Here is a 14,052-nt window from a genome sequence, read left to right on the forward strand (position 1 = left end):
TGATGGTCGTATGCGTGTTTGGCGCCGTGCAGGTGAGCGCCACAATCAGGACTGCATACGACCGAGGCACACAGGGCCAACACGTGGCATCATGGTGTGGGGAGCGATCTCCTACACTGGCCGTACACCACTGGTGATCGTCGAGGGGACACTGAATAGTGCACGGTACATCCAAACCGTCATCGAACCCATCGTTCTACCATTCCTAGACCGGCAAGGGAACTTGTTGTTCCAACAGGACAATGCACGTCTGCTTGTATCCCGTGCCACCCAACGTGCTCTAGAAGGTGTAAGTCAACTACCCTGGCCAGCAAGATCTCCGGATCTGTCCCCCATTGATCATGTTTGGGACTGGATGAAGCGTCGTCTCACGCGGTCTGCACGTCCAGCACGAACACTGGTCCAACTGAGGCGCCAGGCGGAAATGGCATGGCAAGCCGTCCCACAGGACTACATCCAGCATCTGTACGATCGTCTCCATGGGAGAATAGCAGCCTGCATTGCTGCGAAAGGTGGATATACACTGTACTAGTGCCGACATTGTGCATGCTCTGTTGCCTGTGTCTATGTGCGTGTGGTTCTGTCAGTGTGATCATGTGATGCATCTGACCCCAGGAATGTGCCAATAAAGTTTCCCCTTCCTGGGACAATGAATTCACGGTGTTCTTATTTCAATTTCCAGGAGTGTAGTCCAATTTACAGTTTTGTGGAGTTTCAAAGTCACCTATTTAATCATTTATTTGCAAGTAGAAGACATTGGTAATAAAGACAGTTTGCTGTTTCTTTTAAAGATTAGAAGTTCATAAAACTGAGGCTTATAAAGTTTTTCTAAGCAAATGATCAGATTGCTGCCTGTAGTAAATTTTAAAAGGTGAGTCAGTTTCTTGCAATTTTGTCAACATTGTGTTTCACTGTAGTAAAAGTGGAAAACTGCAATAGCAGAAAATTATATGTTCATGATTGCTAAGTGTTTGTCTCTCTTGTGTATTATAAGTGCATATTAATAGTATAACAGGATCCACAGTTTGTCTATTGTACTAATGCTAGGTAACAAATAACGGGAAGACCACTATTAATGAAAACCATAATTTCTTTATTCGAAAGAAAGTGAGAAGCAACCTGTTAGTAGATCCCAATTAGCTTTCATTTTAAATAGTAAAGTATTTAACTGAGAGAGACTTAACCTATGTCCAATTTATGGTCCTGCAGTGAACGTTAATAGTAATGTTATAAAGACCATTCACTTTGAACAATCTCTGAAAGTAATAGTGTGTTTCGGTATCTGTTATATTTTCGCAAATAATTTGTGCTGCTCTAGCTGTTAGTTTCAATCTTATCGTACACATATGTATGTGTCAGGGTTCATTGCACTCGCGTGTGGCCAAGTATAGGTTGTGTTTGTCCGTTAAAGTTGCTCACACCTACTTTCTTAAACGAGAACGTTCATCTTTCTCTTGCCTAATTAGGCTGGCGACCGTTTTCCTTATTCTTTAAACAGTATTGCTAGGCAAAAATATTGTTTGTTACTGTTCAAATATTTACGTAATTCTGACTTTCACTTGCGATGTCTTCCTTCAGTCCGACCTGGCGACAATACCAAACGCTCTAGCAGTTCTCAAGAATGAGTCACACTAGTGCCATGCCGGCAGCTGTGGCCGAGCGGTTCTAGGCGCTTCAGTCTGGAACTGCGTGGCCGCTACGGTCGCAGGTTCGAATCCTGCCTCGGGCTTGGATGTGTGTGGCGTCCTTAGGTTAGTTAGGTTTAGGTAGTTCTAAGTTCTAGGGGACTGATGACCGCAGATGTTAAGTCCCATAGTGCTCAGAGCCATTTGAACTAGTGCCATATATGCGCCCTCCTTTACAGACGAACGACACATTCCTAAAATTCTCCCAATAAACTGAAGTCGGCCATTCGCGTTCTTCATGCCATCCTTACACGCTCGCTCCATTTCATATTTCTTTGCAACGTTATGGGTAGGTTTTTAATCGACGTGACTGTCAAGCAGCACACCACTACCGCTGTATTCAAACATTATGGGTTCGTTTCTCCTACTCATCTGTATTCTATTTCTTTAGATTTAGAGCTAGCTGCCATCATCACACCGATCGGAAATTCTGTCTTATCTGGCGTCGACTCACAGTCACTCAACCACGACACCTCCCTGTACACCGCAGCGTCATCAGCAAACAGCTACAGATTGCTGCCCATCCGTTCCGCCAGATCGTTTACGTAGACAGAAAGTGACAGACGTCCTATCACACTTCTCTGGGGCAATCCTGACGATATCCCCGTCTCTGATGAACGCCCGCGGTCAGAGAACTACGTAATGGATTCTGTCACTTTATAAGGCTTCGAGCCACTCACGTCTCTGGGAACGTATTCCGTATACTCGTACTCTTCGTTAACAGTCTGCAGCGGGGCAGCGTGTCGAACGCTTTTCGGAAAGCTAGGAACATCGAATCCACCTGTTGCCCTTCGTCCATTGTTCACAGGATGTCACGTGAGAAGATGGCACGCTGAGTTTCGCAGGAGCGAAGGGCTCTAAAATCCTACTGATTCGTGGACAGAAGCTTTTCCATCTCAAGTAAATTTATTATATTCGAACTTAGAATATGTCAAGAATTCTGCAGAAAACCGATGCTAGAGTAATGATCTGTAATTTTGCGGGTCCGTTCTTTTACCCTTGTCATATACGGGAAACACATACTGTGTTTTCCTTCGCTGGGCGAGAGATTCGCGATAAATGCAGGCTAAGTAAGGAATCACTACCGTAGAGTACTTTGTACAAACGGACTGGATATCCATCCGGACTTGGCAACTTATTTGCTTTCAACTCTTCTAGATACTTTGCCACGCCGCGGATGCGCATTACTACGTACTCCAAGACCGTCAAACAGCGGTATGTTTGTACGATTCTGCTACCTGAACGATATCCTAAATGTGAAATTTAAAACTCGGGTTTTCCTTATGCTATCTTCTACTGCCCCACCAGACTGGTCAACGAGTGACTGGATAGAAGCGTTGGACCCGCTTAGCGAGTTTACTTACGAACAGATTTTTCTCGGTTTCTCGATAAGATCTTTTGCTAAGGTATGACGGTGGTAGTTGGCTTATGCTTGGAGCATCGATCTTTTTACAGCCGCAAGAATTTCTACAAACTATTGTCCTTCTGTTCTATGCGAGGGTAAATGTTGTCGGTATTTAAATATTTGAACTACTGGGTTAGTTACTTAATTTCTTTGTTCACTTGTAACTAGTTTTAATGCACAACTACGTTCCCTTTAATGATGCTGATCGGTCATAGCGTGTAATTTAAGGACCGATGTCATCAGCACCTCATGCATAATTAAGTTTGGTTTCTTATGTGTTATACATTTCTAAACAGGCGTGAATACAAAACTCCTGCATCACGTCACCAGTAATAAAAGCTTCCGGGTGAGGTCTGTGTAACTCAGGATATTTTTCTGCAGTGACGATCCCTGGGAAAGTTCGCAACAATGCACAGTCGGTGTAAGGGGTGTGTGTCGTTGATTAGCAATACTGCGATTTCAGCAGAGGCTGTAACAGCGGCGTTGCGAAATCGTGCGCTTACTGAAACCGAGAAGAAGCTGTCGATGTTGCTCACTGAAGTGATACAGCTTATCTCACAGCACGAGAGCCGCTCTCTTAAAAACTCTTTTCGGGCTTGGGAGCTTTTCAGGAAGTCTTAGCTCCACCTTTTGGGGCGCGGGACACATCAGTGCTGATAGGTACGACCCAAGAAGCTTGCTGTCAGCCTGTTATTCTTCTTACAACACGAGTTATAAACAGGGTGGTCCATTGATAGTGACCGTGCCAAATATCTCACGAAATGAGCGTCAAATGACAAAACTACAAAGAACGAAACTTTTCTAGCTTGAAGGCGGAAACCAGATGGCGCTATGGTTGGCCCGCTAGATGGCGCTGCCATAGGTCAAACGGATATCAACTGCGTTTTTTTAAAATAGGAACCCCCACTTTTTATTACATATTCGTGTAGTACGTAAAGAAATATGAATGTTTTAGTTGGACAACTTTTTTCGCTTTGTGATAGATGGCGCTGTAGTAGTCACAAACATATGGCTCACAATTTTAGACGAACAGTTGGTAACAGGTAGGTTTTTTAAGTTAAAATACAGAACATAGGTACGTTTGAACATTTTATTTCGGTTGTTCCAATGTGATACATGTACCTTCGTGAACTTATTTCTGACAACGCATGCTGTTACAGCGTGATTACCTGTAAATACCACATTAATGCAATAAATGCTCAAAATGGTGTCCGTCGACCTCAATGCATCTGGCAATACGTGTAACGACATTCCTCTCGACAGCGAGTACTTCGCCTTCCGTAATGTTCGCACATGCATTGACAATGCGCTAACGCATGTTGTCAGGCGTTGTCGGTGGATCACAATAGCAAACATCCTTCAACTTTCCCCACAGAAAGAAATTCCGTTTCCCAATAGTGCATATTATGCCGGTTTACGTTACCGCTGTTGGTGAATGACGCTTCGTCGCTAAATAGAACGCGTGCAAAAAATCTGTCACGTCCCGTAATTCGTAATTTCTCTTGTGCCCAGTGGCAGAGCTGCGCACGACGTTCAAAGTCGTCGCCATGCAATTCCTGGTGCACAGAAATATGGTACGGTTGCAATCGATGTTGATGTAGCATTCTCAACAGCGACGTTTTTGAGATTCCCGATTCTTGAGCAGTTTGTCTGCTACTGATGTGCAGATTAGCCGCGACAGCAGCTAAAACACCTACTTGGGTATCGTCATTTATTGCAGCTCGTGGTTGACGTTTCACATGTGGCTGAACACTTACCGTTTCCCTAAATAACCTAACTATCCGGAGAACGTTCCGGACACTTGGATGATGTCCAGGATACCGAGCAGTAAACATAGCACACGCCCGTTGGGCATTTTGATCAGAATAGCCATACATCAACCCGATATAGACCATTTCCGCAATTGGTAAACGGTCAATTTTAACACGGGTAATGTATCACGAAGCAAATACCGTCCGCACTGGCGGAATGTTACGTGATATCACGTACGTATACCTTTGTGGCTATTACAGCACCATCTATCACAAAGCGAAAAAAGTGGTCCAACTGAAGCATTCATATTTCTTTACGTACTACACGAATATGTAATAAAAGTTGAGGGTTCCTATTTTAAAAAACGCAGTTGATATCCGTTTGACCTATGGCAGCGCCATCTAGCGGGCCAACCATAGCGCCATCTGGTTTCCCTCTTCAAGCTAGCAAAGTTTCGTTCTGTGTAGTTTTCTCGTTTGACGCTTATTACGTGAGATATTTGGTCCGGTCACGATCAATGGACCACCCTGTATTTGCAGTCGTCACAACGTAGATGCTTCTCTTTGACTATGTGTATAGAAAGTTACTATTGGTAAACTAAAGGTTTGTTTTCGGATGCAGATGAAAGTTCCAGACACCTATTGGTAACTTGATTTCGTATGATAAACTTTTAAGTCAGTTTTGTACATTGCAGCACTTGTTGGTAGCTCGTGACTCAGTTGGAAAACTTCGTTGTTTGAATTTGTGTGACCTGCTTACTAAATTTGTGACTGTATATATGTAATGTATTCGATTATCATCAAATTGTGTCAGACGTTTAATGGCATAAAGTGGGAATTGAGACACTGTATGTCTACTCGTATATGGTCAGCGATGTAATCAGCAAGGTGACTGTGCATCAGACTATGTATTCAACGCGATAACAAATTTCTGGCAATCTTTTGGACTGTTAATGAAAGGTTGAGTTTTCATTACAGGAATTATATCAAGACGTGAATGAGAATATTAGATACAAATACGGTATTCAGTCTTAGATTAATAGTACGAGACAGAGAAGACGAATCGAGTACAGCGAAGAAAGCTGCACAGCGGTGCACATTTTTATTTTTACCACAGAACACTATCGTTCCTAACACATTGCCAAGACAAAACAATTTATCTCGACATCAGCAAAAATGTGGAGTCGAACAACGCCATAGAGCATTTCAGTTCTAAGTGTACTACGCGAGGTGACGTCACAAGAAGTCAATAATATTCTGTCACAGGTCAAAACTGTGTATTTAGTAGTATCGCAAATTGCTCTTTAATCTTTTCAAGTTGTCATACTGCCATTAGCCGTTTCCCCTGGTCGATGACATACGGATAATCCATGTGACCATTCTTGCACCGCGATACTGCCGTTTTCTTACATCTGTCAAGTGGTAGCCATTACAGCTGGATAGCGCCATGTCGAGTTGAACCGAAGTGTTTTCAGCTGCAGTCAAATAGGCGGCGAGAACATTTGCCACAAAGTTATCGGGGCTACAACAGCGGTGGTGAGCACTGTGCCAGGTAAATGTTCTTTATTGCCACTTTACTGGGCGTTTTCTCACTGCAAAATTCAAGTATTTTGTCGCGTGTGTAGATGTTGTGCCTGCACGGTGGCGAACGTTTCACTCGGACATAGGGTCGACACTGTGTTCTTTGGGAGTACTCTGGGAGACAGAGCAGGGTGGGGTGTAGGGGCCGGCCATCGGCAGTGCCGCGAGTGCCCAGCCAGGCCCTCCAGACGCCGTGGAGACGTCCGTGGCTCGACTCGCTGACCTGTGAGCCCACGTCCCCTGGAACACGCTGCCAGCGGTTCTGTCAAGTCGCGGCACCGCTCTGACTCGGCGGCGCTGTGATGAGCGGTGGCACGTTAACGCACGTCTCTAGGGAACTTAGACGACTGTGGCGTTATGCTAAGGTTTCGCTTTTGGAAACAGATGCATCTCCAGTTGTAGACGTCTTTGCGTACCAGCTATAATTACTCGGGGACCTCCAAATAATATGGAGTCTATAGATGCGTAATAAATTTTAAAGTGTGCTGACGAGAAATATGTGCAGTTTCTTCGTGATACATAAATTAAATGGGGTTGGTGGTAAGGGGTATCGTCATCTAAATCTCTGTTTTATTTCAGTTTCCATCAACACCGAATAATTTTGACACAATCGCTTCTGCCGTTCATTGCATAACTCTTATGAATCTGTGTGAAAGATCTTTACCCGTAACAGATGGGGTGATTTCTGTCTGGTTTCCTTGGAAGAAGCTGTTCCATAGCCAGTTAAGGCAATTTTTATGTTATTCTTTAGCTTATTACACATACATTTTTATATACCACCGTATCCTGACGCTTTTTTTTCTTAATGTTGATCAGTTCATGTGTTCAGAATGAGATTTTCACTCTGCAGCGGAGTGTGCGCTGGTATGAGACTTCCTGGCAGATTGAGATGTGTGCTGGACCGAGACTCGAACTCAGGACCTGTGCCTTTTGCGGGCATGTGCTCTACCAACTGAGCTACTCAAGCATGACTCACGCCCCAGCATCACAGCTTTACTTCTGCCAGTACCTCGTGTCCTACCTTCCAAACTTTACAGAAGCTCTCCTGTGAACCTTGCAGAACTAGCACTCCTGAAAGAAAGGATATAACCTCTAGTGGCAGTACTGTGTGCTAGGCCAGCTGGACTCAAGACCTTATAACGAACACACTGGATAGAGCTGCAGCCTATGAAAACTCAAATTGTTTAAATGTATACTTCATGCAAAGTGAACACTTACAGCCATCCTATCCAGCAGTCCAGCAAGGCTGAGTCCTTTCAATGCCAATTTCAAGGAAGAGGTGGAGGGTGGATGACTTAGGTTAGTGGAGGTAGCCCAACTGACCTCTTTTTAGCGTCAAAATTTGAACTTCCCGCCATTTTGTTTCTGAACAGAGTGGTGGGATGGGAGGAGATGGATAGGTTAGTGGAGGTAGCCCGGTTGACCTGTTTCCACGCAAAAATTTGAACTTATATCATGACATCATTGTGAATTTGCCACGTCCGTCGCCGCCATCTTGGAACCGCGATCTTGAATAAATTTGACAACAGTGCAGAGTGGGGTGATGCCCCTCTTGTCCCACTACTTGGGTATCTGAGAAGTGACAGGTAGGAGTTTATTTTCTCAAAATTATACACACCAGAAGGCAGCCCATTGGATAACTTGTAAAACACTTGCAAAATGGTGTGTTGGACTAGCTGGCCAATATTTAGTAGAGCCTTCTCATTGGTGTACTATACTTTTGCACTGGTTTTGTGCAGAACCTAGAGGAAACAAAGAATTTTTTTTGGATGGATGGAGACAGGGAAGCAGATGTTCGATGCTTCGAGATGGGCAAAAGCAGACGTTCTGACTCTGCTGGCACTGCAGAGGCCGGACTCGCTTTTCTGGGGGTCAGCCGATCACACGGCGGGCGGTGACCAGCGGCTAGCAGCAGGCTCCGCTGTGTGACGAGCTCGACGCTCCGACACGTCGCCTGCAGTGGGAATATCTCCCAGCGCAGCCTGACTGGGAAGGAAAGCAGCATCGCGCTTTTCGGTCTTGCTTCTGAACCTGATTAGGTTCCGTCATTCAACGCTAGATCAAGAATTCGAGTGCTCCTACGTGACTGACCAGCTTTTGTCAGTTGCATGCACGGAACATCTTTCTTGCACGATCAGCGCGCGGTGTAGCTGCGCGGTTTGCTGCGCCATGTCACGGATTGCGCGGTCTCCCCCGCCCACCTCTGGTTCAAGTGCGCCTCGTTGTTCGTAATTCGTAGTCCCTCTAACCTCGTAATTCGTTGCTCACATCAATATATAATTATTGCTTTCTTGCTTGTCTATGTACTTACATGGAATGATTGTAACATATTGGGGTTAATTCGGTAGTTCGATAAATCCTCTTGTAATTAATTACACGTTTACTTATCTGTGGAAGAACTGACATCCAAAAGTCATTTACGAGGGCCATTCCATTCACAAAATTCAGGCCGTTGTGTGACAGTCATTCCCATTTCCGAGTTCGTGGGGAGTGATTTTCTCTCGGTCGTCACAGCAGCCAATACGGCTTGGTAGTTCGGTTGGCATCTTAAGCTGCGAAAGCTTCATCTTGACACAATTTTTGAGACCGCTCACCTATTCGTTACATTAAATTGCGAAGTTTTACTAACTGGTACAGAACATAAGTGGCTAGAAAACATGATTCTACCAACATACTGTCAATCTCATGTGAACCTACTGCATCTCATACAAAACGAACAGTGAGCGAGACACAATTATCTATGAGCATTACAGCTAGTAGTAACAACTCTGTTAGCGAAGTGCACTTTTTCCTGTTGTATGGAAAGAACCTCGCTGAGGGAATTTAAATTTTTTTTTACAGTTAACTCCCCTGCCCCGTTTTAAGCTCGTCATGGCTGATATGTTCTTTTCTTTAAACACAGCAATTACCGTTACGTTTGTGACACATTTGAATGGAGGATGTGTTTACATCACTTGGATTTCCGTGAATTTGATTGCGGGAAGCAGAGTACCTATCGCATCTAGTACTTAAGGCAACAGTTAAAGTAGTAAGCATGGAACAGGGAACCTCACGCATACTTAGCAAGAACAAATCCGCCAGAGCATTCGCAGCCCGATATACAATGCGGAGAACTCAGTCCTCACGACGATCGTCATGTACTCACATCATGCATCTTTTCCAAAAATCAGGCACTGATTTGAGAAGTGCGAACAACAAAACCAAGGATGCTGTGTAGCATGTAGGAAGTAACATTTCGTGCTCAGTATTCGAATCATCGACTTTCTTAACTTAGTCGCAATCGTAACGTGTGGAAAAAAAGAGAGTTGAATGATTCGCACGCTGATCTCTTAGATTCGGAATGTGAGACTTAGTCTACTGCACACGCTTATATACGAGGGGTCTCAGGAAGTACGTAGAAACCAAAACCAAGATTTCTTGTCAGCGGTCAAAGGTTAAGTCGTTTCGGATGGCGTATGTCACTTCTGGATAAATGATATCTTCCTCCATTCGCTCACGCATTCGATTCACTTTTAAATATACTTCAAGTTCATGGCCTAGACTTGAAAATAGGTAGAAGCATAAAGCACAATTTTGTATCAGTCTCGAGAAAATCTCATTAAAAATTATTGATGCTGTTCGTAACAGATAATACTTTAAGATTATGTTTGGAGATTTGGTGGCGCGGATATGAATGTATCTATGTGTAAAGCAAGGTCCTAGGATCGAGCCCGACCACCGGTAGGTTTTTCTTAAAATGTGGACACATTTGTTCGAGTAAAATATTTTCACTCCATATGTTTGATATTTAAAATACATAACCATATGTCCAATAACCACTTTTTAAGTTCACACAATGGATCACGTAATCAAATATTGGACTAATAACCGAAATACGTTTTTCAATGCTAGATGAAAATAGTGTTGTTACTTCACTCTCCACTGCGTATGCAAAATCTGTTTGTGGGCGGATGTTCTGAGCAGATCACCACCACAGAAGAAATGGAACGGAGATACTATGATTCATAGTATGAATAAATAGATAAATAATATATATCACTTTCTAAGAAATATTTATAAATCATATACACAAACCTACCCCGTGAACCAATCTATTAACTAAAGCCATACCAAAATCCTTACAGTGGTCCCTGAGAATTGCCTGAAAATAGACATAAGCTGCAGTGGTTGACTTTAATTTATTATTAAAAGAAATAGATCGTATCCGTACGGAACTAACTTTTGGCATGTGTTTATTCCATGTCGTTATGTATAAAAAATAAATAATGGGAGTTAGATCGTCACAAAATGGATCATTCGCTTGTATGCAAAATTACAGATTATAAGTTGTTGTTATACCCAATAACGTGGTTACAGGTTTGAGGGTCCTTGCTGCTGTTGGCAGTTTCCACGAGAACATTGCAGTCGTGCAGTTGAGCGACTGAGAATCGAACAAGTGTGTCTCCCTGTGACAGTGCATTCGCAGCAGATAGTGTTGACTGAATCCTCCAGTGCATTTAATAAGCGCCTTATTTGGCTGAGGCAGCAAGGGTGCTGTGACAGCACTACAGGAGTAACGGTTTCCGTTCGAATGGCTGTAGGTCAGTGACTGTGGACAAGTCTGTACTTAGGATTCATGAGACGCCCCTGAGCAAAAACATCTCTGCTGCCGCCGCCCACCACCACCACCACCACCACCACCACCACCACCAACCCACCGATATGAAACACAGATAATTATTTAAGATTGACTTTCGAACTTAAAAGAGTGATTTTAATAAAAATACGAACAGAAAAAATTAATAAACATTCACACAATACATATAAATGTCAACATTGAAATTGTGCTTTTACTCAAATTAAACAGAAACAATACAAACAATTTGCATTACATTTAGGAAGGTATCAGGACGCAAAACACTGACTACTGAAATAAGAAGGGATTTTGTCCTGCCGGCCGTTGTGGCTGAGCGGTTCTAGGCGCTTCAGTCTGGAACCGCGCGACCGCTACGGTCGCAGGTTCGAATCCTGCCTCGGGCATGGATGCGTGTGATGTCCTTAGGTTAGTTAGGTTTAAGAAGTTCTAAGTTCTAGGGGACTGATGACCTCAGATGTTAAGTCCCATAGTACTCAGAGCCATTTGAACCATTTGATTTTGTCCTTGCTCTGTCATTGGAAAACAAATTTACGATTTTCGCTTACTTCAGTTTCACTGTCAAATCTGACTCGACAGTAAAGCCACCGAAATAATTAAGACGATCCTGTTTTTGTGATTTTCTTAAATAATTATTTGTGTATTTTACCTTACTGTGGAGTATGCCAGAGTGTATTTGAAGAGCAATGTTCAGTTTTGGCTAAAGATTCGCCAAGTTGCTACCTTTTGGCATCTCGCAGAATCCTGAAAGAGTTTGACTCACTTTCATTCTTTACTTGAGAGGTGTCGTGTATGAAGTGCAGTATCTCGAGTACAAATGCTTGTGGGGACGACGGCGTCGCTGACCAGTGAAGGCAGCTGTGTGGACTCGCTCTGACTGTTTAGTTCGCGCAATCCTCGGTCGTGTCAACATGTCCCGTGACACTTGTGTCGACAACATCATTATTACTACATGTATGGGGTGTGTACCGCGTGTATTGTGTACTAAACTGCGGTCCTAGAAACGACGGAGACGGTTCTTCCCGCCGTAACACCCAGTGGTCCACAACCCCACAGCAGTCCACCCCTCCGCCGCCCCACACTTAACCCAGGGTTATTGTGTGATTCGGCCCCCAGTGGACCCTGCCCCCCCCCCCCCCTTCCCAGGAACATCTCGTACCACAAAAGTGGAACCCGAAATGTCTGTGTGGTAGTGTAATGATGGTGTACGCGTACGTGGAGACAGTGTTGGCGCAGCAGTCGCCGACATAGTGTAAGTGAGGCGGAATAAGGGCAACCAGCCCGCAATCGCCGCGGTAGATGGAGAACCGCCTTAAAAACCATCCACAGGCCGGCCAGCAAACCGGACGTGACACGAATCGGCCGGACTGATTCGTGCCGGGGACCGGCACGCCTTCCCGCTCGGGAAGCACGGCGTCAGACGGCGCGGCTAGCCGGGCAGGCGTGTACCTCCTACTCTACACCCGTCCTCCACTGGTGGCCCGCAACGCAACACTCGAGCCGCCACGGCAGCCACTGTGACCCTCCCACACCTCCGACGTCACGGACCAGAGGAGCGCCCCCTTGACACGCCTACAGGACCTGCAGCGCCACTTGTTCCTCCTCCTCCTCCTCCACCTCTGCTGGTCGCCCCACCGCACAGTGCTCCGGCCTCCAGGCAGGCGGCTCTGTGCAGACACCCGTCCCAGAGCGACCCGACATCTTTGTACGAGGGCCGGTGTGGAAGCTCGACGAGACAGCGCGACGCGACAGGGCTGCGAGCTGGACAGTGCGGTGGACCAGACGCTGTGTACCAGTGCTCGGTTTAGTTTTCCTTCCAGTAACTCGTACTGGCTCCATGTGGGTAAAGAGACCGACTTATGTTGTTGGTGGCTCAGGCCGAAAGTGGTTCATTTGCTAAACAGAAGGTGTATATACGTTTCTTTCCCATAATTCTGTAAACATGTTTAGGTGGTTGTGTTTTTTTTTAAGTCAATTGAATTGTTGTTCAGAGGTTACTATGTATGGCCATTAACTTATGCAGACATTTAATAGCAATGAAGTGCACTCATTTCTGGTTTCAAGTTGTGGATTATGTGGGAAAATTGCTTTGAACAGATATTAATTAGTAAACAACTGAATGCTATTTGTGAGTTGAAGTTTATTGTGTTTCAAAACATATTAACGATTATTTTTAGTAGTTCACTTATGCAGTTGGGCGATTTAGAAGGCGCTACGGTCGCAGGTTCGAATCCTGCCTCGGGCATGGATGTGTGTGATGTCCTTAGGTTAGTTAGGTTTAAGTAGTTCTACGTTGTAGGGGACTGGTGACCTCAGAAGATAAGTCCCACAGTGCTCATAGCCATATTAATTTACAAGGCCTGTTGTGTTGTTTCCTTTTAAAAGTATTATCAATGTTATTAATAAAGAAGTGTGTTGTAAAAAAAATAAACAGTGAAGGAAGTACCTCAAATGTCCTTGGTCCACACCTTCCGTCATTCACCCTTGGGTGGTATTAACAAACCATGGAACCCCATTTCAGTTCGCAAATCTTGTTTCTTCTCCGTGGATTTTAATTCCTACTGCAAATTTTTCTTTTATTTCCTTTACCGCTTGTTCAATATACATATTGAATAACATCGGTGATAGGTACAACCCTGTCTCACTCCTTTCCCAACCACTGCTTCCCTTTCATGCCCCTCGACTCTTATAACTGCCATCTGGTTTCTGTACAAATTGTAAATAGCCTTTCGCTCCCTGTATTTTACCCTTGCCCCCTTTAGAATGTGGAAGAGAGTATTCCAGTCAACATTGTCAAAAGCTTTCTCTAAGTCTACAAATGCTAGGAACGTAGGTTTGCCTTTTCTTAATCTTTCTTCTAAGATAAGTCGTAAGGTTAGTATTGCCTCACGTGTTCCAACATTTCTACGGAATCCAAACTGATCTTCCCCGAGGTCCGCTTCTACCAGTTTTCCATTCGTCTGTAAAGAATTCACGTTAGTGTTTTGCCGCTGTGAC

Source organism: Schistocerca americana, chromosome 3, assembly GCF_021461395.2.
Source record: "Schistocerca americana isolate TAMUIC-IGC-003095 chromosome 3, iqSchAmer2.1, whole genome shotgun sequence".
In the NCBI taxonomy this organism is placed as follows: domain Eukaryota; kingdom Metazoa; phylum Arthropoda; class Insecta; order Orthoptera; family Acrididae; genus Schistocerca; species Schistocerca americana.